General features: G+C 41.7%; 1 protein-coding gene across 3 annotated transcripts in view; it reads right to left on the bottom strand.

Annotated features, from left to right (window-relative positions):
- The window catches only part of LOC146504865 (uncharacterized), a 41,884-nt gene extending 31,760 nt beyond the window's left edge, over positions 1-10,124 (bottom strand). For 2 of the 3 annotated variants that reach the window (XM_085183114.1, XM_085183115.1), the window contains exons 1-4: positions 7,874-10,124; positions 1,355-1,429; positions 1,035-1,258; positions 864-938 (exon numbers count right to left, since the gene is read on the bottom strand). The gene's annotated coding sequence lies outside the window, so the exon portion shown is untranslated. The remainder of the gene's footprint in view (positions 1-863; positions 939-1,034; positions 1,259-1,354; positions 1,430-7,873) is intronic. The other variant, XM_085183116.1, reaches the window with a different exon arrangement.
- Between the last annotated feature and the right edge of the window lie 11,945 nt (positions 10,125-22,069).

Below are 22,069 nucleotides of genomic sequence, written 5' to 3'. Positions count from 1 at the left end.
GGAGACTACACGCGGCAAGCGTCGTGAAGTGTGCACGTTGTGGCCAAAGACCAGATCTACGGCGGACTGCCCGGTGGATGACACACAGCGCGTTTGCGACGTGAGCAAAGTGGACCGTTATAGACAGGAGATCAGACATCGTGTACTGCGCAAAGTGTCGCAAAGCAGACACATTTCTCCGTCCGACATCAAAGTATTGTTTCCTGACACGCACGCCGCGTCCGAGCCGTGTGCGTGCGATTCTACTCAGGGATCGGCTCTGTGCACAAGCTGCACTCCGGTGCTGACCATAATGGAACTGCTGGCTAAGAACCCCAAGCCCCTGATGGCGTCTCTCGCAGAGAGAGCTATACCGGGTAGAGCCCTCGTTCGACACACGTACAATAGAGACCTGTTACTCCAAATGCTAAATGATCAACGGTTGCCATTTTGTTCAAACGCACATAACTGCAAAGGCATGCTGGTCAGCGCGGCCGACGGTAAACGCCGGCCGCTGAGAGCGTTGATATCACCTCAAGCGTACGCCGACATCGCGAGGTGCGACAACGACACCGTGAACACATACAGAGCAAGTCCTACGGCTTGCATATTGTGTTTGCTGTTCAACCAGTCGAGCTCCGTGTCACGCATGCTGAGCTCAGAATCACTGTACCTAGAGCCACCACCAGCTGGACCCGTGTACTATTTCAACATAAAGTTGTCACCTGACCTTGGAATACCACAAGTCGATATTGGAGATTATCACAATTACACAGTGTGCTTTAAAGGCACGGTGGGCTGCTTTAAACCTACATTCTATTACAACTGGAGAGACGTGTTGGCTGCATTACAGATTGACAACGTGGGAAACGTAACACTCTCACCTCTATGTATTGAAAGAAATGAAGCTCGTCAGAATCCTGGCCGTGCACTGGAGGAAGCGGTCTCCTACATGTCTCCTATTCCAGAATATCACAATTAATTACACGGTCTGCTTAAAATCCACATTCTGGCTGCATTACAGATTGACAACGTGGGAAACGTAACACTCTCACCTCTATGTATTGAATGAAATGAAGCTCGTCAGAATCCTGGGCGTGCATTGGAGGAAGCGGTCTCCTATTCCAGAATATCACAATTAATTACACGGTCTGCTTAAAATCCACATTCTGGCTGCATTACAGATTGACAACGTGGGAAACGTAACACTCTCACCTCTATGTATTGAATGAAATGAAGCTCGTCAGAATCCTGGGCGTGCATTGGAGGAAGCGGTCTCCTATTCCAGAATATCACAATTAATTACACGGTCTGCTTAAAATCCACATTCTGGCTGCATTACAGATTGACAACGTGGGAAACGTAACACTCTCACCTCTCTGTATTGAATGAAATGAAGCTCGTCAGAATCCTGGGCGTGCACTGGAGGAAGCGGTCTCCTATGTGTCTCCTATTCCAGAATATCACAATTAATTACACGGTCTGCTTAAAATCCACATTCTGGCTAAGGCAGGCTAAACCTCTGTGTTACAACTTTCAGAAATGCCTGCCGTAGCTATACAAAATATCCCACACATTCACACTTTCCTTGACTCTCAGCACAGATCTTCCATTGTGCCATGCAGGTGCAAGAGAGCTGCAACAGGAATCACAGCAGGTTTACCTATGCAACATGTCAGAAATTCACCTGTGCCAAATGCAGGGATGATGGATACTGGGTCTGCAAAACGCTGTAAAGTCTGAAACACTTTGAAATAAAAACAGACTTGTGTACCCATATATTGTGAATGTGTGTCTTTTGTTGTAACAGAGAGTTTTGGCCTGCCTTGGATCTGAGTAAACAAATGCCAATGTTGCACACGCACACACACAGCAAATCTGGATTTATTTAATCGTCCCACAAGTGGAAAATCTGCATTGTCATTGCAAAAAAGTGGACAGAGCATGGTATAGAAAGTGCACGATACAAACAATCTGGAAACATAAATGTTTGCGCAGGCTAGTGTCACAGCCTCATCAGAGTCATAACTTCAATGATGAGTGACTTCCATAGAGAAACGGGAGGGAGGCTCAGCCCCCACCCATCTCAACATAATGCTTTTTCCTGGCCAAAATTAACAGTGACTGAATTACATGCTCATGTTGTACCAGTGAGACGGGAATATATTCCAATATACACATTTACGGTGGCCCTGAGAGGCCAAACGGACTGCAATGTCAGAAAACACTTGCAGAAAAGAAAAATGCTCGCAAAAAAGAAAAACACTTCAAAAGCGCACACAACACAACAGAAATGTGTCTGGGGAGACAATAACCGGACGGACCAGTTGCACGAACTAAAACATGTATACATGGCTGTATCCCAATCCAGGGTCTGCAGCCTTAAAGTACGCAGCCTTAACGGTCCTCAAGGGCCGCGTACTCAAAGACGGCTGAGGCCGGAAGTGCGAGGCTTGTAGGCTTGTGAAATGGGACGGTCTAGCCGTCAGCTGGAAACGTTTCATATAGCTTTGTTTGACAGAAATGAAGGACAATATATTTAGTTCATTTGTTTCTACATGAGTCTTGTGTGATTTGATAAGTATCTGAGGCTGAGACCACAGGACTGTAAAACATGATTTTTGGGCTTCATTTCTGTACTGAACAGTCATATAAGATTAGCTAGTAGTGATGAGTCCTGCAACACTGACACACCAACGCTTGTATCAAGCTCACCTAGCGATGCCTGTATCGGCGTGCGTGGCTTTAAGAAAAAGTCACGTGATCGATACAGCTGCTGTATCGCTCATTGCCAACGCGCCAAACTGTGTTTAAAAGGTACCGCATCCGCATCTGCAAACGGAATGAGTCGCCACCAAAAGAAACACGAAATTACTCTCGCAAAGTTAAAATGAATAAAAAAAATACACATCTCTCCATATCAAAATGGAGCCCGAAAGAAAAAGAAATGGTTCTGCTGTGTGGGAGTATTCTTGATTTGTTAACTGCAAATAAGGTAATAGTTTGTCTTTCTGTATTTCAGTGTAATCTATCAGAACAGGAAAACAGCAATGTGGCTTGCAGTGTAAATTATTTATTTCATTTTATGCAGGTTAGATGTTGCATCTGTTCTGCATTTCTTACACAAACAAAAGCACCTCCTCAGTGTTTAGGCATTACAGAGCGAAACATGAAAATAAGACAAACACACCGAGAATGAACACAGGTCGGCCTATATAGACACTGAACAGCTTTATTATCATTTGTTTTTATTAATACGTGTTTTATTATTTTCAAATCAAGCATCTAGGAAGACTATTCTGGACCAGGCAGTCCTGAATTTTATTATAAAGGACTGCCAACCTGTGGAGACGATTGTGGAGCAACACCAGGTGAGCCATCAAATGCCATGATAATATAGCATGCAGTAATGTTACTAAATGATATAACAATATTATACAACTGTAATAAGTTACGTGTGTGATATTTATATTTGTGCTTTGTCTTTATTGTCTTTCCTCAGGAGAATCTCAAATAGATGAAGACCTGGTTAGCATGGTGATCGAGGACTCCCAGCCATTTAGCATTGTGGAGGACAAAGGATTTAAAAGATTTGTTAAATCATTAAATCCTAGCTATGTTCTCCCCACTAAAAAGGTCATAAAAGCAGTGAAAATTTAGTTTTTACATAATAAAATGTGAACAAGCAGGACTGAGGCCTCAGTGTCTAGCTGTCCATACCTCAATGTTACAAAAAGCACAACCACTGTCCACACTCCAACCACACCTCACCTCACAGTAAATGATCATTTCCATTTTAAGCATTTCCAAATGATCATTTTCCATACTGCCAGTATAAATATACACAGTATACTGCCATCAATAAAATATACATGTTTTACACACTCCTTTTGTTGTTGACATTTACAGGCTGTGTGCAAAAGGCCACACTCTTCAAATTCATGCCAACTAATATTTTAAGTCCAGTAGGTGTCCTACTAGAGCAAATGAAGCTTCAAGAAGCTTTGCGCTGGAGTGCACCAATTGGATGAAAAGCTTCAGTGCTTCATGAAGCTTCATCTGCCCATCACTAGTTAAAGGACCAGGGCGCCTAACTGCAGCTTCAAAGATAATAAGCCATCAGAAGTAGTTTCGACTATGGATATATATATATATATATATATATATATATATATATAGGTCTACAATTCTTTTCCTGGTGTCCTTCGAAAGCTCTTTGGTCTTGGCCATGGCGGAGTTTGGAGTCTGACTGGTTGAGGCTGTGGACAGGTGTCTTTTATACAGATGATGATGTTTCCTTGTTTGAGGTGACCACATACTTATTTTCCACCCTGATTTATGAATAAATTCTTTACAAATCCTACCATGTGAATTCATGGATTTTTTTTTCACATTCTGTCTCTCACAGTTGAAGTGTACCTCTGGTGCAAATTACTGGCCTCTGTCATCATTTTAAGTGGGGAAACTTGCACAATAGGTGGCTGACTAAATACTTTTTTGCCCCACTGTGTGTGTGTGTGTGTGATATATATATATATATATATATATATATATATATATATATATATATATATATCACAAACACAAATAATGTTAACAATACAAAACAGCTTCTTAGGTTCCAAAAGGAGATGGGATGAGGTTTAGTCCAGTATGAGATGTAGTTTAGTTCCATGGACCTGTGATAGGTCATGTGTCAACAGTTTAATTCAGTACATAGGTTTACGTAGCGGTGGTGGCTCGCCATCCCACGCTGATCAGGGCTGATCGCGGGAGAAAAAACCCTGACCTAAACAAGGTCAAAAACATAAATTATCATTCACAGAAGAAAAATGAAACATCATTGTACTGCTGTGACAAAATAAATAAGTCAAGTAATTAATGCCATGTTTCATACAACAATCAATAAACAAACAAATCATAACATTATCTCTTATAATAACTATCATTCAAAACACTATTATAGAAAAACATTCTCATGGGTCCCATCAAAGTATATCAGCAATAAAGCTAATAAACATTATCCAATGTTAATCAAATATATTTACAAAACTCATTTTAATCCCAGGTGTTCCCAACAGATTCAATAATCGAATGGAATTTAACTCAATGCAAAATCTCATAGGCCGTTTTGGCATTTCATCAGAAAAGTAACAAAAAAAACATCCAAAACGGACAAAATTACAAAAATCAAATCACTCTTTCAACGCTAGATACGTTAAATCAACATTCGGCCATAGTGGGATAAACAAAAAACACAATAATATTCAATAAATGCAACTAGCAATTGCATGTACTGTCGCTAGCCTAGCATTAGCTTACCGGCTTTTTAGAATGCAGAATGCAGCTTATTGACCCGGAACTTATGCAGGGTTCATTCCCGCCACAATAAAGGGAGTAGCGGAAGTGGGGTCAGAAGTTACCGTGGTTACACCAGCAATGATATTTAATGTCCAGCAGGTGTCAGTATGGAGCAAAACAGCAACACTCATGTGCTGAAACGCTTCACAAGGCCTCAGCTACCCTAACAATTAGCTAATATTGTTCATGAGACTAAAGTCATCTCACTTTGGTAATGTAAATATAATATGGCCAATCCAATATTATATTAATCATTATTAGTTATTACAGCAGCGAACATGAACTCTGTACCAAACACTGAGTTTCAGTAAAGATTCAACTTGCATTTATTTGTATTTCCTCACCTTAAATCTTCACTTAAAGACAAATATCTTTGAGAGTGTATCTATAGATGTATTATATATAAAAGAGATAAATATTGCTGTTTAATATGTTGGCATTACTAAATTTGGCTCAATGCTTACATATATGTGTAAAAACAAAATGTACGAGCTGTGATAACTTTTTCTGATTAAATGAAGAATAGACTGATATATGAAATATTCCTTTATCGGGTGAGAAAATCAGACCATGTCATAACTGCTTTAAGTCATGCAGAATAGATATCAGAGCCCTAAACAGGCTGATTTCTGCTAAATGGGTCAAGAAAATATTATGTGTGTGTATGCAGAAAGCATACACACACATAATATCCTTATGGAATATGATGTAACACTATAGATCAACCTACATCAGAATATATAAAGCATTACATACAACAGGTTGTAGCACTACTACAATCTGGTTTGCCTCTTACCTGTAATTATTTTTATTTAATTTAATAACTGTACAGTACTCTGTTCATAGTAACCATTGTCATTAAATATGTAAGAAAAATTGTGTATGTTTCTGTCCTGTGTCCTGTTTGTTTGTATATTTGTCTTTTTGGCTGCTGTTACATGAACAAGTACAGCAATATGATGCAACAAACACAGCAGTACTACAAATCCAAAATACTCAAAGTTTCATAGAACTGAAACAAACATTTATCTTTAGCTCCATTCTGCTGCTGATACATACTTTAGGTTTCTGAACATTAAACTTGTTGCTGCCTTTTATAGTGTGTAACTTGAAGGCCCCGAGTACTTTCTCCCACACTGAAAACACTGGGATGATCAAATTATTTGAACATTACATAATAAGACCGATTCAGGACAGACAGTTACTTATTTTAAACTTTCTTAGCGGTCCTTCACAAACAGCGAACAGTCTGTCTATTCTCTCCATCTGTCAGCTGCTGCTGGCTCATCCTCTTCCTCACACACTGCTCAGTTTTTGTCCTGGTGGGTCATCAGGGGTGCAAAGTCTCACATATGATGTGCAGCATTGGGTCCCTCAGTCTGTCCCAACTCCGGACACCTGCAGTTTGTCATACAGAATAGATGTCAGAGCCAAACTGGGCAGAAAGTCTACAAACACATAACATCCTTATAGAATATGATGTAACACTATAGATCAGCTTACCTCAGAATATATAAAGCATATAAACAACAGTAATGTTTTTAACGTTCTTCATTATTAAACATTTGCACATAAATAAGGGACATAATATTCAGTACTTACTTTTGAAAGTTTACTCTTCGGCCGCTCGGCTCCACTTGTTGGCATGGTTTGGTTCGTGCAACTGGTCCGTCCGGTTATTGTGTCCCCCAGAAACATTGTGTATTTTTCGGTGGTTTTAAAAAAAAGTTTTATTTGCTTAATAAATAATTCTGACCAGTAAACTCTTCTTGTTTAAACCTGCATCATTGTGTGGCCTTTCTTTGCTTGTGACTTCTTGATGGTGGTAAATACAATAATTGAAAAATACCACATCACATATAATACACATATGATAATGTACAACACATTATGGAGTATGCTTCTGCTGTGAGGTCCTGCCTCCATGCACCTATGCAATCAACCGCTAGATGGGTATATTTATAAATAATATTATATTAGGGACATTTTCCCAGACATATTTTTTGATCTAGGGGTAGAATTGAACCTGTTCCTTTTTGTGGAGATAATTTCTCCTGCCTTAAGGAAAAAGCTCTTCACACGGCACAGAGGCTAGAGTGCAAGAAACGAGTGGAGAAACTAATAGAGATGCAGTTATACAATTCTACCTGGGCCCCACAAACTATCAGCTAAAGACAATAAATAAATTAAATTGCTGCACATTTGGCAGACTAATATTTTCAGATTAATTAAACAATAAAATATATATTTTACAACATTACATGTAAAGAGTCAAGTGGAAGTTGTTCTAAAGTTATTTAATGATATTTATATTATGGAAGCAGATTTTTGACATTTTACATTTTTTTTTCCATTTTCAGATATAATAAACACGCACAAAACAAAAGCAAACAGCCAGAACACAAAGCTGGAAACCCCATCCGATTGACGAGACAAAAAAACCCCATAAATCTCGGAATAAATTCTACTACAACTGGAGAGACATGCTGGCTGCATTACAGATTGACAACGTGGGGATAAGTAACACTCTCACCTCCGTATTGAAAGAAATGAAGCTCAACAGAATCCTGGCCTTGGAACTGGATAAAGCGGTCTCCCATGTGTGATCCTCGGTTACAGTCTCAGGTCGCTGGACTCTATACCAAAAGCTACCACTTCACACAGTCAATGTCTGCCTTACAGATGCTGCATTTATATTTGTATGTGTTTGAAAAACACTGCACACCCACATGAGAAAGTACCTCAATGGGTAAACACTCCCACTCCCACACAGAGATAGGAAGGTTGAACGTACATGGTCATGACGAAGTATTGTATATGTTGAACGAATCACACTGCTTATGAACGTATTCTGTGTGTTGTACAATAAATGCACTTTGAAGGCCCAGCAACATCTACGAAAATGGGGAATAAACAAACAAAATTAACACCTGATGAAGAATGTTTAGAAAAACAACAAGCCGGAGCAGGAACAATCCAAAATAAGGGGAGAGGAAGACAGGCAAAAAAAAAGAGTAAAAGCATTAACAAACAAACAAAGAAGACAGTGACAGGATAGCAGCTCAGGTGACAAAAGGCTAAATTGAGTTAGAACTTAACTGTAATGTATTCAAGTTGATGATAGCAAGGATAACAACCTGTAAAAGGGTAAGAACACATCAGATGGAGGGAAACAGCTAATAAGGTTAAACATGCAGCTCTGTAGTCTCTCTTGTTCACTGCAGGCTCAGCCAACTGAAACGCAGATTCACGTTCCATAGGTACTGTGCGATACCTTTGACATATATGCAACACTTTGTTATCACCATGTATGTTCAAGGCGCCTGTCTGTCTGTGTGCGTGTGTGTGTGTGTGTGGGGGGGGGGGGCTGTGGTCACATCAAAGATGGTAGAGGACAGAGCAGGAGTCCAGGTCAACCTTGGCTTTTCCGGACTGTCAAAGCAGCCTGTAATCAAGAATAAAGAGAAAAAAAAAACAAAAAAAAACAGACAAACAGGAAAATGATGTTGTGTTTGGCTGTGTTATTTAGAGAGGGGAGAAAGAGTAAAAGCATTAACAAACAAACAAAGAAGACAGTGACAGGATAGCAGCTCAGGTGACAAAAGGCTAAATTGAGTTAGAACTTAACTGTAATGTATTCAAGTTGATGATAGCAAGGATAACAACCTGTAAATGGGTAAGAACACATCAGATGGAGGGAAACAGCTAATAAGGTTAAACATGCAGCTCTGTAGTCTCTCTTGTTCACTGCAGGCTCAGCCAACTGAAACGCAGATTCACGTTCCATAGGTACTGTGCGATACCTTTGACATATATGCAACACTTTGTTATCACCATGTATGTTCAAGGCGCCTGTCTGTCTGTGTGCGTGTGTGTGTGTGTGTGGGGGGGGGGGGCTGTGGTCACATCAAAGATGGTAGAGGACAGAGCAGGAGTCCAGGTCAACCTTGGCTTTTCCGGACTGTCAAAGCAGCCTGTAATCAAGAATAAAGAGGAAAAAAAAACAAAAAAAAACAGACAAACAGGAAAATGATGTTGTGTTTGGCTGTGTTATTTAGAGAGGGGAGAAAGAGTAAAAGCATTAACAAACAAACAAAGAAGACAGTGACAGGATAGCAGCTCAGGTGACAAAAGGCTAAATTGAGTTAGAACTTAACTGTAATGTATTCAAGTTGATGATAGCAAGGATAACAACCTGTAAATGGGTAAGAACACATCAGATGGAGGGAAACAGCTAATAAGGTTAAACATGCAGCTCTGTAGTCTCTCTTGTTCACTGCAGGCTCAGCCAACTGAAACGCAGATTCACGTTCCATAGGTACTGTGCGATACCTTTGACATATATGCAACACTTTGTTATCACCATGTATGTTCAAGGCGCCTGTCTGTCTGTGTGCGTGTGTGTGTGTGTGGGGGGGGGGGGGCTGTGGTCACATCAAAGATGGTAGAGGACAGAGCAGGAGTCCAGGTCAACCTTGGCTTTTCCGGACTGTCAAAGCAGCCTGTAATCAAGAATAAAGAGAAAAAAAAACAAAAAAAAAACAGACAAACAGGAAAATGATGTTGTGTTTGGCTGTGTTATTTAGAGAGGGAGAGAAACAGGGCCAGGGCCTGTGTCAGCCTTCTCTCCCCCTTTTGTTTTGTTTCACCATATAATCAACTCATAACCCACCAAGTTGACAGAACAACACAGGTACATATTGAAATTCTTAAGATCATGTTTAAAAGCCCAAAAAAAACGGAATTTTATTTCATTCAGTCTTACTCATACATTTCTCTGGTTGTGTGTGCACAGCATTCCATGTCTTCAACCAGGAGTTAGAGCTTGTCTGTGAGATTGTCGCTATACTCAGGTTTCCAGGTTGAGAGAAATCCACCTGTATTAATCACACAAAAACATCCACCTGTATTAATCACACAAAAACATCCACCTGTATTAATCACACAAAAACATCCACCTGTATTAATCACACAAAAACATCCACCTGTATTAATCACACAAAAACATCTCTCTCTCTCTCTCTCTCTCTCTCTCTCTCTCTCTCAGCTTATTTAACAGAACAGCACAGGGTAGCAGAGTTGTGCTGTGTCTACAGTCATGTCCTTGGCAGATAAGCACATCATAGCCGGTATTGTACGCCCCACAACCCCGGACGCCAAGCGAGCATTACCCCGGGCTGCATACATGACGCGTTTCCATGTAAGCAAATGGAAGTGCGTACAGGATCAGCGAACCAAGACGCTGGCGGTGGTGCACGCATTGGTGCCCGAACGGAAGCTATTTGCCTACTGCGAAAGGGTACGAAGAACCTTCCTCTCCTGGTTACCACCGTACAACAAGAACTTGTGTTCAAAGTTATCGCTTCAAGACGTTCTGGACTGCGAACTCGATCGTGGGGCTGTTTTCTTTATCAACGCCGTAGACTTCACCGGCCCCGATCCAAGTGATAGGGATTACGCCGAAAGGTCTTCCACCGAGCCCACATTCGGCTTACAGATCCAAAGCTACAATGGAACCGTGCCCACTGGACGTCCTAACTCGTGGGAGACCACGCGTACACCTCTCATGGACGATTACACCCGACGTGAAATGGGGCTACCTCCCCGCCGTGTGTCTTCTGCTACAGTGCCCGCCGCGGTACAAAGACCTGGGCCTGGGAGCTACAGGGCGGACGGGCCGTCCGTGTCGCAGGAGGTAATCGACGTGGACGAACAATGGAGCTGGACGGATGACGTGGACGTGCAGGAGGTACTGGAGGTGCACGAACCATCCGTGTCGCAGGAGGTAATCGACGTGGACGAACAATGGAGCTGGACGGACGACGTGGACGTGCAGGAGGTACTGGAGGTGCACGAACCATCCGTGTTGCAGGCGACAATCGACGCATCTTTCAATGAACCACAACCGTCAACGTCCTCTACGCCTCCTGTGTCAATCGGAAGACCTACGGACCTATACACGTGTCCCTGTTGTTACGAATGGACACACATGTGTGTGTTTAACTGTGGACACGTTGCATGTGAGAATTGCATCCTGAAAAGCGTGACAGTGTCAAGGAGGCGAAGGTGTTTCTACTGTAAAAGCCGATGGACGTGGTACCGGTTTGTTCGTATCAGTAGCGTTTCACAGGATGAAATCTGTTCGGATTGTGCCAAGGCTAAGATGTACATCAAGCCTTGCGGTCACGCCAGCTGCGAATGTCCTAATCCCGTTTGTTCAGAATGTGCACGCGGACAAACGGTCAGGTTGTATCTTCCAGTGTAACATATGTCACGCATAGACATAGTTCTTGCGCAGCTGTACTCTACTACGTTTTAGCGAGAGAATGGCATGCGTTTGCTCGCATTGTGATGTTTGTACATGTATGTGTTGAAACTGTAATCACCATTTGTCAAATAAAACAAAACAAAAACACAAAGGGGTTACCACGTATCAGCTTGAATTCTGTGTCATCAGCTATGTACGACTACGTGTGCTGTGTAATACCAAAACGTTCACAGACTCTGTATATCCTCCTGAGACCCAGCAATTCATTTTTGTGCACTGTAGTACACATTTAGTTTTTGCTTGTACCTCTCATGCTATACTTGTCTCTCTCTCTCTCTCTCTCTCTCTCTCTCTCTCCCCCCCTCCCTCCCTCTCCCTCCAGGGCCACCTGAAAAGAAAAAACACAGGGCCACCTACCTGGCTGTAGCTCAGGTGGCAGAGCAGGTCAGCCACTAACCAGAAGGTCGGTGGTTCGATCCCAGGCTGCTCCAGTCTGCATGCCAAATATCCTTGGGTAAGATACTAACCCCGCGTTGCTCTCCGATGCATCAATCGGAGTGTGAATGTGTATGAATGTTAGACTACTCAGCACTTAGGTTAGAAAAAAGTGCTTGTGTGAATGGGTGTGATTGGGTGAATGAATTAGTTGTATAAAGCGCTTTGAGTGCTCAGACAGAGTAGAAAAGCGCTATATAAGAACAAGTCCATTTACCATTTACCAAAAGAAAAAACACAGGGCCACTTGAAATCTGGCGTCCCATCTGGTAACATTGGATAAACCTATTTTTCTGAATAGAAATTTACAATAAACTCTGAATCAAATGACTAGGTCATTGAATCAGTGCCTGCAATGATATTTAACCCTTAAGAGCCCAGACCTATTTCTACTTTCATGAAAATTACGGGGGTCTTATATCAAATGAATCATATATAACCAATCTCTGAAGTTTTTTTGTAATAGCAGTGGGTGGAGCAGTAGACGCCACTTAGGGACTTTATTAGTTAAAAGTCAAAGTTAAACCATTATAAATGGTTTTTCTCTAAGTGTAAAGGGTCTGTGCGATACCTTTGACATACAACACTTTGTTATCACCATGTATGTTCAAGGCGCCTGTCTGTGTGTGTGTGTGTGTGTGTGTGTGTGTGTGTGTGGGGGGGGGCTGTGGTCAGGGTCACGTCAGAGATGGTAGAGGAGGGAGCAGAAGTCCAGGTCACCCTTGGCTTTCTGGACTGTCAAAGTAGCCTGTAATCAAGAATAAAGAGAAAAAAAAAACAAAAAAAACAGACAAACAGGAAAATGATGTTGTGTTCGGCTGTGTTATTTAGAGAGGGAGAGAAACAGGGCCAGGGCCTGTGTCAGCCTTCTCTCCCCCTTTTGTTTTGTTTCACCATATAATCAACTCATAATCCACCAAGTTGACAGAACAACACAGGTACATATTGAAATTCTTAAGATCATGTTTAAAAGCCTAAAAAAAACCGGAATTTTATTTCATTCAGTCTTACTCATACATTTCTCTGGTTGTGTGTGTTTTTAAATTTGTTTCCCAAATTTTGATTTCCCACCTTAAATAACAGCATTCCATGTCTTCAACCAGGAGTTAGAGCTTGTCTGTGAGATTGTCGCTGTACTCAGGTTTCCAGGTTGAGAGAAATCCACCTGTATTAATCACACAAAAACATCCACCTGTATTATCACACAAAAACATCCACCTGTATTAATCACACAAAAACATCTCTCTCTCTCTCTCTCTCTCGTATCAGCTTGAATTCTGTGTCATCAGCTATGTACGACTACATGTGCTGTGTAATACCAAAACGTTCACAGACTCTGTATATCCTCCTGAGACCCAGCAATTCATTTTTGTGCACTGTAGTACACATTTAGTTCTCTCTCTCTCTCTCTCTCTCTCTCTCTCTCTCTCTCTCTCTCTCTCTCTCTCTCCAGGGCCACCTGAAAAGAAAAAACACAGGGCCACCTACCTGGCTGTAGCTCAGGTGGCAGAGCAGGTCAGCCACTAACCAGAAGGTCGGTGGTTCGATCCCAGGCTGCTCCAGTCTGCATGCCAAATATCCTTGGGTAAGATACTAACCCCGCGTTGCTCTCCGATGCATCAATCGGAGTGTGAATGTGTATGAATGTTAGACTACTCAGCACTTAGGTTAGAAAAAAGTGCTTGTGTGAATGGGTGTGATTGGGTGAATGAATTAGTTGTATAAAGCGCTTTGAGTGCTCAGACAGAGTAGAAAAGCGCTATATAAGAACAAGTCCATTTACCATTTACCAAAAGAAAAAACACAGTGCCACCTGAAAAGAAAAAACACAGGGCCACTTGAAATCTGGCGTCCCATCTGGTAACATTGGATAAACCTATTTTTCTGAATAGAAATTTACAATAAACTCTGAATCAAATGACTAGGTCATTGAATCAGTGCCTGCAATGATATTTAACCCTTAAGAGCCCAGACCTATTTCTACTTTCATGAAAATTACGGGGGTCTTATATCAAATGAATCATATATAACCAATCTCTGAAGTTTTTTTTGTAATAGCAGTGGGTGGAGCAGTAGACGCCACTTAGGGACTTTATTAGTTAAAAGTCAAAGTTAAACCATTATAAATGGTTTTTCTCTAAGTGTAAAGGGTCTGTGCGATACCTTTGACATACAACACTTTGTTATCACCATGTATGTTCAAGGCGCCTGTCTGTGTGTGTGTGTGTGTGTGTGTGTGTGGGGGGGGGGGGGGGCTGTGGTCAGGGTCACATCAAAGATGGTAGAGGACAGAGCAGGAGTCCAGGTCAACCTTGGCTTTTCCGGACTGTCAAAGCAGCCTGTAATCAAGAATAAAGAGGAAAAAAAAACAAAAAAAAACAGACAAACAGGAAAATGATGTTGTGTTTGGCTGTGTTATTTAGAGAGGGGAGAAAGAGTAAAAGCATTAACAAACAAACAAAGAAGACAGTGACAGGATAGCAGCTCAGGTGACAAAAGGCTAAATTGAGTTAGAACTTAACTGTAATGTATTCAAGTTGATGATAGCAAGGATAACAACCTGTAAATGGGTAAGAACACATCAGATGGAGGGAAACAGCTAATAAGGTTAAACATGCAGCTCTGTAGTCTCTCTTGTTCACTGCAGGCTCAGCCAACTGAAACGCAGATTCACGTTCCATAGGTACTGTGCGATACCTTTGACATATATGCAACACTTTGTTATCACCATGTATGTTCAAGGCGCCTGTCTGTCTGTGTGCGTGTGTGTGTGTGTGTGGGGGGGGGGGCTGTGGTCACATCAAAGATGGTAGAGGACAGAGCAGGAGTCCAGGTCAACCTTGGCTTTCCGGACTGTCAAAGCAGCCTGTAATCAAGAATAAAGAGGAAAAAAAAACAAAAAAAAACAGACAAACAGGAAAATGATGTTGTGTTTGGCTGTGTTATTTAGAGAGGGGAGAAAGAGTAAAAGCATTAACAAACAAACAAAGAAGACAGTGACAGGATAGCAGCTCAGGTGACAAAAGGCTAAATTGAGTTAGAACTTAACTGTAATGTATTCAAGTTGATGATAGCAAGGATAACAACCTGTAAATGGGTAAGAACACATCAGATGGAGGGAAACAGCTAATAAGGTTAAACATGCAGCTCTGTAGTCTCTCTTGTTCACTGCAGGCTCAGCCAACTGAAACGCAGATTCACGTTCCATAGGTACTGTGCGATACCTTTGACATATATGCAACACTTTGTTATCACCATGTATGTTCAAGGCGCCTGTCTGTCTGTGTGCGTGTGTGTGTGTGTGGGGGGGGGGGGGCTGTGGTCACATCAAAGATGGTAGAGGACAGAGCAGGAGTCCAGGTCAACCTTGGCTTTTCCGGACTGTCAAAGCAGCCTGTAATCAAGAATAAAGAGAAAAAAAAAACAAAAAAAAAACAGACAAACAGGAAAATGATGTTGTGTTTGGCTGTGTTATTTAGAGAGGGAGAGAAACAGGGCCAGGGCCTGTGTCAGCCTTCTCTCCCCCTTTTGTTTTGTTTCACCATATAATCAACTCATAACCCACCAAGTTGACAGAACAACACAGGTACATATTGAAATTCTTAAGATCATGTTTAAAAGCCCAAAAAAAAACGGAATTTTATTTCATTCAGTCTTACTCATACATTTCTCTGGTTGTGTGTGCACAGCATTCCATGTCTTCAACCAGGAGTTAGAGCTTGTCTGTGAGATTGTCGCTATACTCAGGTTTCCAGGTTGAGAGAAATCCACCTGTATTAATCACACAAAAACATCCACCTGTATTAATCACACAAAAACATCCACCTGTATTAATCACACAAAAACATCCACCTGTATTAATCACACAAAAACATCCACCTGTATTAATCACACAAAAACATCTCTCTCTCTCTCTCTCTCTCTCTCTCTCTCTCTCAGCTTATTTAACAGAACAGCACAGGGTAGCAGAGTTGTGCTGTGTCTACAGTCATGTCCTTGGCAGATAAGCACATCATAGCCGGTATTGTACGCCCCACAACCCCGGACGCCAAGCGAGCATTACCCCGGGCTGCATACATGACGCGTTTCCATGTAAGCAAATGGAAGTGCGTACAGGATCAGCGAACCAAGACGCTGGCGGTGGTGCACGCATTGGTGCCCGAACGGAAGCTATTTGCCTACTGCGAAAGGGTACGAAGAACCTTCCTCTCCTGGTTACCACCGTACAACAAGAACTTGTGTTCAAAGTTATCGCTTCAAGACGTTCTGGACTGCGAACTCGATCGTGGGGCTGTTTTCTTTATCAACGCCGTAGACTTCACCGGCCCCGATCCAAGTGATAGGGATTACGCCGAAAGGTCTTCCACCGAGCCCACATTCGGCTTACAGATCCAAAGCTACAATGGAACCGTGCCCACTGGACGTCCTAACTCGTGGGAGACCACGCGTACACCTCTCATGGACGATTACACCCGACGTGAAATGGGGCTACCTCCCCGCCGTGTGTCTTCTGCTACAGTGCCCGCCGCGGTACAAAGACCTGGGCCTGGGAGCTACAGGGCGGACGGGCCGTCCGTGTCGCAGGAGGTAATCGACGTGGACGAACAATGGAGCTGGACGGATGACGTGGACGTGCAGGAGGTACTGGAGGTGCACGAACCATCCGTGTCGCAGGAGGTAATCGACGTGGACGAACAATGGAGCTGGACGGACGACGTGGACGTGCAGGAGGTACTGGAGGTGCACGAACCATCCGTGTTGCAGGCGACAATCGACGCATCTTTCAATGAACCACAACCGTCAACGTCCTCTACGCCTCCTGTGTCAATCGGAAGACCTACGGACCTATACACGTGTCCCTGTTGTTACGAATGGACACACATGTGTGTGTTTAACTGTGGACACGTTGCATGTGAGAATTGCATCCTGAAAAGCGTGACAGTGTCAAGGAGGCGAAGGTGTTTCTACTGTAAAAGCCGATGGACGTGGTACCGGTTTGTTCGTATCAGTAGCGTTTCACAGGATGAAATCTGTTCGGATTGTGCCAAGGCTAAGATGTACATCAAGCCTTGCGGTCACGCCAGCTGCGAATGTCCTAATCCCGTTTGTTCAGAATGTGCACGCGGACAAACGGTCAGGTTGTATCTTCCAGTGTAACATATGTCACGCATAGACATAGTTCTTGCGCAGCTGTACTCTACTACGTTTTAGCGAGAGAATGGGCATGCGTTTGCTCGCATTGTGATGTTTGTACATGTATGTGTTGAAACTGTAATCACCATTTGTCAAATAAAACAAAACAAAAACACAAAGGGGTTACCACGTATCAGCTTGAATTCTGTGTCATCAGCTATGTACGACTACGTGTGCTGTGTAATACCAAAACGTTCACAGACTCTGTATATCCTCCTGAGACCCAGCAATTCATTTTTGTGCACTGTAGTACACATTTAGTTTTTGCTTGTACCTCTCATGCTATACTTGTCTCTCTCTCTCTCTCTCTCTCTCTCTCTCTCTCTCCCCCCCTCCCTCCCTCTCCCTCCAGGGCCACCTGAAAAGAAAAAACACAGGGCCACCTACCTGGCTGTAGCTCAGGTGGCAGAGCAGGTCAGCCACTAACCAGAAGGTCGGTGGTTCGATCCCAGGCTGCTCCAGTCTGCATGCCAAATATCCTTGGGTAAGATACTAACCCCGCGTTGCTCTCCGATGCATCAATCGGAGTGTGAATGTGTATGAATGTTAGACTACTCAGCACTTAGGTTAGAAAAAAGTGCTTGTGTGAATGGGTGTGATTGGGTGAATGAATTAGTTGTATAAAGCGCTTTGAGTGCTCAGACAGAGTAGAAAAGCGCTATATAAGAACAAGTCCATTTACCATTTACCAAAAGAAAAAACACAGTGCCACCTGAAAAGAAAAAACACAGGGCCACTTGAAATCTGGCGTCCCATCTGGTAACATTGGATAAACCTATTTTTCTGAATAGAAATTTACAATAAACTCTGAATCAAATGACTAGGTCATTGAATCAGTGCCTGCAATGATATTTAACCCTTAAGAGCCCAGACCTATTTCTACTTTCATGAAAATTACGGGGGTCTTATATCAAATGAATCATATATAACCAATCTCTGAAGTTTTTTTGTAATAGCAGTGGGTGGAGCAGTAGACGCCACTTAGGGACTTTATTAGTTAAAAGTCAAAGTTAAACCATTATAAATGGTTTTTCTCTAAGTGTAAAGGGTCTGTGCGATACCTTTGACATACAACACTTTGTTATCACCATGTATGTTCAAGGCGCCTGTCTGTGTGTGTGTGTGTGTGTGTGTGTGTGTGTGTGTGGGGGGGGCTGTGGTCAGGGTCACGTCAGAGATGGTAGAGGAGGGAGCAGAAGTCCAGGTCACCCTTGGCTTTCTGGACTGTCAAAGTAGCCTGTAATCAAGAATAAAGAGAAAAAAAAAACAAAAAAAACAGACAAACAGGAAAATGATGTTGTGTTCGGCTGTGTTATTTAGAGAGGGAGAGAAACAGGGCCAGGGCCTGTGTCAGCCTTCTCTCCCCCTTTTGTTTTGTTTCACCATATAATCAACTCATAATCCACCAAGTTGACAGAACAACACAGGTACATATTGAAATTCTTAAGATCATGTTTAAAAGCCTAAAAAAAACCGGAATTTTATTTCATTCAGTCTTACTCATACATTTCTCTGGTTGTGTGTGTTTTTAAATTTGTTTCCCAAATTTTGATTTCCCACCTTAAATAACAGCATTCCATGTCTTCAACCAGGAGTTAGAGCTTGTCTGTGAGATTGTCGCTGTACTCAGGTTTCCAGGTTGAGAGAAATCCACCTGTATTAATCACACAAAAACATCCACCTGTATTATCACACAAAAACATCCACCTGTATTAATCACACAAAAACATCTCTCTCTCTCTCTCTCTCTCGTATCAGCTTGAATTCTGTGTCATCAGCTATGTACGACTACATGTGCTGTGTAATACCAAAACGTTCACAGACTCTGTATATCCTCCTGAGACCCAGCAATTCATTTTTGTGCACTGTAGTACACATTTAGTTCTCTCTCTCTCTCTCTCTCTCTCTCTCTCTCTCTCTCTCTCTCTCTCTCTCTCTCTCTCTCTCTCTCTCTCTCCAGGGCCACCTGAAAAGAAAAAACACAGGGCCACCTACCTGGCTGTAGCTCAGGTGGCAGAGCAGGTCAGCCACTAACCAGAAGGTCGGTGGTTCGATCCCAGGCTGCTCCAGTCTGCATGCCAAATATCCTTGGGTAAGATACTAACCCCGCGTTGCTCTCCGATGCATCAATCGAGTGTGAATGTGTATGAATGTTAGACTACTCAGCACTTAGGTTAGAAAAAGTGCTTGTGTGAATGGGTGTGATTGGGTGAATGAATTAGTTGTATAAAGCGCTTTGAGTGCTCAGACAGAGTAGAAAAGCGCTATATAAGAACAAGTCCATTTACCATTTACCAAAAGAAAAAACACAGTGCCACCTGAAAAGAAAAAACACAGGGCCACTTGAAATCTGGCGTCCCATCTGGTAACATTGGATAAACCTATTTTTCTGAATAGAAATTTACAATAAACTCTGAATCAAATGACTAGGTCATTGAATCAGTGCCTGCAATGATATTTAACCCTTAAGAGCCCAGACCTATTTCTACTTTCATGAAAATTACGGGGGTCTTATATCAAATGAATCATATATAACCAATCTCTGAAGTTTTTTTGTAATAGCAGTGGGTGGAGCAGTAGACGCCACTTAGGGACTTTATTAGTTAAAAGTCAAAGTTAAACCATTATAAATGGTTTTTCTCTAAGTGTAAAGGGTCTGTGCGATACCTTTGACATACAACACTTTGTTATCACCATGTATGTTCAAGGCGCCTGTCTGTGTGTGTGTGTGTGTGTGTGTGTGTGGGGGGGGGGGGCTGTGGTCAGGGTCACGTCAGAGATGGTAGAGGAGGGAGCAGGAGTCCAGGTCACCCTTGGCTTTCTGGACTGTCAAAGCAGCCTGTAATCAAGAATAAAGAGAAAAAAAAACAAAAAAAACAGACAAACAGGAAAATGATGTTGTGTTCGGCTGTGTTATTTAGAGAGGGAGAGAAACAGGGCCAGGGCCTGTGTCAGCCTTCTCTCCCCCTTTTGTTTTGTTTCACCATATAATCAACTCATAATCCACCAAGTTGACAGAACAACACAGGTACATATTGAAATTCTTAAGATCATGTTTAAAAGCCTAAAAAAAAACGGAATTTTATTTCATTCAGTCTTACTCATACATTTCTCTGGTTGTGTGTGTTTTTAAATTTGTTTCCCAAATTTTGATTTCCCACCTTAAATAACAGCATTCCATGTCTTCAACCAGGAGTTAGAGCTTGTCTGTGAGATTGTCGCTGTACTCAGGTTTCCAGGTTGAGAGAAATCCACCTGTATTAATCACACAAAAACATCCACCTGTATTATCACACAAAAACATCCACCTGTATTATCACACAAAAACATCCACCTGTATTATCACACAAAAACATCTCTCTCTCTCTCTCTCTCTCTCTCTCTCTCTCTCTCTCTCTCTCTCTCTCAATGCCGCCTAAAAGAGCAAACCCAGGAGTTGAAGAGGAGTTGGAGGAGATTAAGAAATCGCTTAATTTCATGTCTGATGAACTGAGCAAAGTGGCTAAACAACAAGGTATGCTACATGACCTAATGGATGAAATAAAACAACTAAAAAACCTCATAAAGGACAAGGACAAGAACATAGACGACTTGGAACGGCGAATCGAGGACCTTGAACAATACACAAGAATGGATGATTTAGTCATAAGTGGACTGGAGACGCAACACCGAACCTACGCCGGAGTAACAGCTGGGGGAGGTAAAGATGGTGAAGATGCCCCGGTAGAGGAGCTGCAAACGCTTGAACAGCAAGTGATAAAATTCCTTCAAACGAAGAATGTAAGTATTCAGAGCCATCATATTGCAGCATGCCACACGCTCCCCAGGAAAGACAGTAAAACAAAGCCATCAATTATTCTTCAGTTTGTGAGTCGCAAAACAAAGATTGAGTTACTGAAACAGGGTAAGAAGCTTAAAGGGACTGGTGTGTATTTAAATGAACATTTAACGAAAAAGACTGCTGAAATTGCAAGACAGGCACGCAGCCTGAGAAAACAAAATAAGCTACATTGATAGATAATATATTCACAAATAAAATTGACCATGAAATAGTAGGTGGACTTCTTATAACTGATATAAGCGATCATCTTCCTGTTTTTGCCATTTTTCAAAATTATTTTGGGATTAAAACTAAACAAAAGAATCAAATATTTGATATGATACGACTTAGAACAACAGGAGCCATTGCTGCCCTCCAGGTGGACTTAAAGGAACACAATTGGAATGAGGTTTTTGTAAATGAAGATTCAAATAGTGCATATGATGCATTCTTATCAACTGTAATTTCACTATATGAAAAACATTGTCCTTTAATGAAAATCACTAGAAAGCATCACAGATCAAATAAGCCATGGATCACAAAGGGGATAGAAGATGCATGTAAAAAGAAAAATAATCTATATAAGACATTCATAAAACAGAGGACAAAAGATGCTGAAATAAAGTACAAGTTATATAAAAATAGATTAGTAAATATTATAAGAACAAGTAAGAAAGAATATTACCACAAATTATTGGAGCAAAGTAGAAGTAACACACAAGAAACATGGAGGATATTAAATAGTATAATCAAAAAGGGCTCAAAAAATAAGAATTATCCAGATTATTTTAAAAAAGATAAAGATATTGTGCTTGATAAAACTAAAGACATTGCAAAATGAATTTAATGATTTCTTTGTAAATGTTGGCTTTAATTTAGCAAAAGAAATTCCAGAGTCAAGAAATAATAACGACCTAAATAAACATATTACTCAGAATGTGTCCTCCATGTTT

This window comes from Neolamprologus multifasciatus, chromosome 13, assembly GCF_963576455.1.
Source record: "Neolamprologus multifasciatus chromosome 13, fNeoMul1.2, whole genome shotgun sequence".
In the NCBI taxonomy this organism is placed as follows: domain Eukaryota; kingdom Metazoa; phylum Chordata; class Actinopteri; order Cichliformes; family Cichlidae; genus Neolamprologus; species Neolamprologus multifasciatus.
This window is presented reverse-complemented; position numbering and strand designations above follow the sequence as displayed.